Source organism: Osmerus eperlanus, chromosome 2 (assembly GCF_963692335.1).
Source record: "Osmerus eperlanus chromosome 2, fOsmEpe2.1, whole genome shotgun sequence".
Taxonomy (NCBI): Eukaryota; Metazoa; Chordata; class Actinopteri; order Osmeriformes; family Osmeridae; genus Osmerus; species Osmerus eperlanus.
The window spans coordinates 17527923-17533579 of NC_085019.1; positions in this window are offsets into that span (position 1 = coordinate 17527923).

Here is a 5657-nt window from a genome sequence, read left to right on the forward strand (position 1 = left end):
ACTTTAAATAGAACAAAATGATACATACACAAGCTACTATATGTATTTAGAGATCACGATTCTGAACAAACAACTAAACAAAATAACATTATTTATGTGAATTGCTGAAGTCTATTTAAAATGTTTAATTAATCTGAATTATTTAAAAAAAACTTGGTTTGAATGCATGATTCAACTACTCAAATACTTCACTTGTTTCATTGATGAATCAGCATTTTTGAACGAATCTCCTGAATTAACGATTCAATGACTAAATGTTCCCCAATGACAAAACATTTTTTTAAATTATTAGGCGCGTTCGACATGGACTGACTTCATGCAGCACCCTCGAATCTGAGAATGCCATTGGCTGCTTCAAGTCAGCCGGGCTGCAGGCGGCTGCAGACGACGCCGGCGCTGCATGAAGTCGAATGCATCTAAAATACCATGGTCTTGGTGAATACTTCTTGTTTCCCCACTTTCTTCTGATTGGCTGCAGCCAATCAGCCAAGTAGTTCCAGCAAAATTGTTCACCGTTCTAAATTATTGAGCTGGCTACGTTGTATGAGCAAAGAACATCTTTCCTTGGTATGAGCCTGTACAAAGTGTCTGAAATAAGTAACAATAACATCAGGGACGCAGTCACGCAGTCAAAACCTCCATTTACAATTTTGAGAAACTTTACCAAGCTAACATGTAATTACAACAATGAGTGACTTTAATATTTCTTTTAACCTATTTGGAAAATGTTCCTTTTCTGAATTTACTGTGTCAGTCAGTGTCACGTAACCGCTCATCTCACATCCCATTCGATTCACCTCGCTAGTCAACCTAGCTCTACTTCAGACATGCTGCAGCCAACACATAAAAATCTTGATTTGATTTGGGGACAATGACATGGCTAGATTGCTGGCTAGTCTTGTTGTTAAACATACTGTCAAATTGTAATTACTGTTTGGAGAATGTCAACTTTGATGAGATCATCTCACATCCATTTGCTATTCAACCCGCTACACATGCTGCGGCCGTACTGTAGCCTAGTACTAGTATATGGCCGATACCTTGTTCGTGAAAACCTTGATATTGATTTGGGGACAATGACATGGCTTGTTAGCTAGCTAGTCTTCTTGTCAAACATATTGTCAAATTATATTTACGGTTTGTCAACCGTACACAATGTTCTTGTCTATGAATCTTGCTAGCATAACTTAGCTTTCTGGCTAATAGCTCAGTCCTCCGCTGCACGTAAACGGGCGGGGCCCCCTACAGGACGGGGCCCATGGGCTGGAGCCCAGTCAAGCCCAATGGTAAGTCCGGCCCTGGTCACAAGTGTTTTTTTTTTTTGTCATAGTCACAAACTGAATGAGGTTACCGGACCACACTCCGGGGGCCAGTCCAAAGCTGCTCGGGGGCCGGATTCGGCCCACGGGACGCCTATTGAAGACCCCTGCCCTACACTGTAACTTGTCTTGAAGTTCTAGAATAACGTGTGTCAAGGGATGTGTGTATTATTTGTGGGCCTCCATTCTAATACCTCTAAAGCTACTTTTATTATTGGTCCTAATTCACGAGATCTATGGTCTTCAGTTGTCATTAATGTAACGTAGGGGCAGAATCCTGTACTTGGTACCATTCTTGTAGTTCTGGTGGGAGTGTTACAGCTGCGGCTGCTCCTTCGGGGCCTACAAAGATATCCTGGTTGATGATAGAGTACAGTGTGTTCCGTGTGGCTGCCTTCAAACATCTGGCAGGGGACAGCAGATGAAAATTAGCCTCTCAGGCCAACTCTGGCTCACTTATAGTTTTGTTGTTGATTGGTGTGCATTGTCCCTGCAAAATAAATGAATAAATCAAAATAAAATAGTCTGTGTGACTTTGATGTTCGTCATATAGAAGAGTGCAGTGGAGCAGTATCTGTTGTGGTCTTGGTTTCCCTACTAATGCTTGCACCCACGGCTCCCACTCTTCCCATAATTGGGTTAGTGAAGATTCTTGTGGGGCCAATTGTAGCCAATACGCCAGCGGTGGCGTCTGGCGACGATTGTCTTCTGCTGTTGCATTCGTCAGTGAACTTCAAACGTTCTGTAGTGTATTTTCTACCATTACTGGCATTATCTGGTTTACTGTGGGATTTTCTTGGAACTCTACTCGCAAGCCACTTTGGGTACATTCGATATTGGCCTTTAATATACAAAGAATGTCTCTTCCCAGTAGATTGATTGGAGTGTGTGCTGAATACAACAGAGGTGCCACGATAGTTTTCCCTTCAATTTGCATTGTGAGTGGCTCCGTAAGTGGTATCACAGTTAAGCCTATAGTTCGGATGAATGAATTTGGAGAGGGGGAGATTGAAGCCATCTTTTCCTTTTTTTTTTTTTTTGGTAGTGAGATTATTGGTGACATCTTTTCCCCTTCAGGCTCCTCTGGAAACCTCTGCTGCCAGCCTGCAGCTGGCACCACATACGAATTTGATGGACAGTCTGCTTTGAGATGTCCTTGTTGTCCGCATCTCCAGCACGCCCATGCTTGCCGATTGTCAGTCAGATTGGGGTTGGACTGCACTTGTCTGTCCTGCTGTTGGGGTGGGCCTCGTCCTCCCCCACGGGGTCTCCCTCCACGTTGCATAGGTCCACCTCTTCCCTTCCAGGATTGATAGTTGTCATCTGAGGGGCCACCATGCACTTGGATTGGTGGCAGGGTGGTATCTGGGGGGTTGACTGGTGCTGCCTGCATGGGTCCTGGTAGAGCAGGAGGTTGGGGTGGTGGCTGGAACATCACTGGGGCCTGGGGTGTCGGGTTCTCGGGAACCTGGGCCTCCGCTTCCTGTTTTTCTTTTCTGCAGTTATTGACATGATGGACTATGTGTCCTGAGAGCAATGGCCAGTCCATTGTCATCAGGCCTACCACACAGTCTCGACACTTTTGTACATCTTGAAGCATTGCCTTAATCACCATCAGCATAAACAGTCTCTGTGTGGTGTTGTTTGCGTTCCAGGCACTCCCAGTCTCATTTCTCCACCTGCTTTGCTCCCCAGTCTTCCTCCATCTCTCACCCAGTGCTGCTGTTGTATGACTTAAGTGCACGGCCCCTCTGCTGCTGAGCTTTTGCCATGCGCTGTGGGGGTCCACGTTTGGTCTGACTTCAGATGTTGGTCTGGGTGTGGACATTTTGTCACAGCGGTTTCGCAATTTAGTCATCAGGAGCCGTTGGTCTTAACTCCTACGTCGGTCTTAGTTACGTCCGACTTTGTGATTTGAATTTACACAGAGTGCACCAAGCTTGACAGACCACGGTCGTAGCTACGCCTGGTTTTAAGATGCGCGTCCTTGTGAAAATGCGAAAGCGTCGATCGTTGCCAAGCAACACATTTAAGAGCCTATCCAAAGCGCACTTAGCTAGCCTATCTCCCTTCAAAACAAGCCATGGATTTAAAAAAAGAAAGAAAAGGAAAATACATTTTACTGATAGAGAAATTAGAAAACTTCTAGAGTTGTTTACTCAGAATAGAAGCGTGCTCACGGGGAAATCTAATAATATCAACACAAACAAACAGAAACAATCAGCTTGGAAATCGATCACCAATAAAATTAACAGTGGATTTGTGTGATCACGGACAACTTTTTCTCGCCTTAATGCCCTTTCCATATGTTGCCTATAAACAAGACGCGCTGCATGTGCAATCAAACTGTTGTACATTATAATTACCATGGATATTAGTCCGATTTTCCAACTTACGCCTGCTCCCCACTAGGCGTAAAATGTACACCCAGGTGTAGCACATAAAGGGCTTAAGTCTAACTGGTGCACTAGTCGTTACTTTAAGTTAGTCGTAACTTTCAGTTCTACGTCGGACGTAGCGTTACACCCAGGCGTACGCCCAGCTGGTGCACTCGGCTCCAGGTTGTTTATTTCATACTGCATCCTTTGCAATGACTCTTCCCAGTCTTGGCATTTCTGATTGATGTTGTCCCACTCTTCCAGTGATCGCTCTCTGCTTTTTAGTTTGGGGCATTCCCCTAATGAGCGATCTGTTGATTGTTGCATTGGAGGTGCTGCAGTTTCTTTAGAATCAGAATCGGAATGGGTTTTTAATCCCATGAAAGTTTGCACAGACAAGGAATTTGCTTTGGCAGGAAGGTGCATACATTAAACATATAGGAATCTTAAAAATTTAAATATGAGGTCTAAACTATACTAAGGGTACGTAAACTAGCATTTACTGTCTAAATATGGGGGCTCCAATGGTCATACTGGTGGGGGCTCTGTCCCTATACTTCCTTTATTCCTGTCTCTGTAGGATTGATTATTTAATCTTGGTTATTTAGTCTTAATCTCTTATTGCTCTGGCTTTTAAATTTATGGGGCTTTATGTTTACCTCCACCTCCTCACACCACGCTAAATCAAAGGATCCCTCCTTTCGGCCAAACTGAATTGCATTTCTTTATGAACTGTTGAATTAACTTTTTGTCGTCTGGGTGGGTGGTGTTTTTATTTTTTTATTTGTATTACCTCCACTGGAGCCGTCACCTGGCTGTCCAAAGCCTTTCCACTGTTTTTCCCGTGAATGATCCCCGTATAAATGTGTTCTGCTGACCAAGGACCTGGAAAGATCTGGTTGGTCGTCGGTTTCCCTGTTTTTCATAATTTCTACCAAATAGCTTATTAGTCGTCCTAGTTAGTTTTCTGAAGCTCGGTTGGGGTACACCAGCTTCTCTGATATATAGTTTCTTGGAGGTTAGACAGCGGTAATACTGAGTGATTGATGTGTGGCTGGCCTGTCCCGTACTGCTATGGTCTGCCCTATGGGCACTTTTAAACGGAAGTCACCAGAATAGAGGCTACTGCAGTCTGTTCCAGACTCTGGACTAGACTGTAGAGTCAAACCAATGATATAATGCTTGTTGCCAAGACACGCCAGGGAAAAACCTTCTTTTGGGGCTGTATCAATGATTTGGTGATCTGCCAGGCTTTGAGTTTTTCAGCTGATCGTCTGTGTTAGTTTATAAATCAATTTATAAATATGTGTGTGTGTGTTTGTTTCAATCAATGGTAGAATAGGTGTGGGTGGAATTGAATCACTATTATCTAGTATGTCAATTCATTAGAGTGACACACCGACTTCAACTGGATCTTCTCGGGTCTTTGATGTGTTTAAGAATAATCTTTTTACTTTAGTTTATAAACAATACTTTGCACAAATCCTTGTCCTGTTCCTCTGACTTCGGATTGCCGTTAGTGTTACACAGGCCTCTGATGCCTCTCCTCCCAGCTCGTTATGAAATGCCCCTGGCTTTCTTATCTATTGTAGCTCAGTAAATCAAACATAGCTCAGTGAGAAACAACAAGAGGCAGAAAGACAGAGAGAGAGTGTGAGTGTGTGCGGTGAGTGAGTGTGTGTGTGAGGATGTGTTAGTTTAAGTAGTGAGAGCGTGTGTGTGTGTGTGAATGAGAGTGGGAGAGTGTGTGCGGTGTGTGTGTGTCTAGGTGTGTGTGTGAGGATGTGTATGTGTGAGTGAGTTTGAGTGTTGTGTGTGTGAATGGGAGAGGGAGGTGGTGTGAGGGAGGTGTGTGTGTGTGGGAGGGAAAGAGGGAAAGTGTGTGTGTGTTGTGTGTGTGTGTGTAGTGAGTGTGAGTGTCGTGGGTGTGTGTGAATGGGAGGGGGAGGTTGTGTGAGGG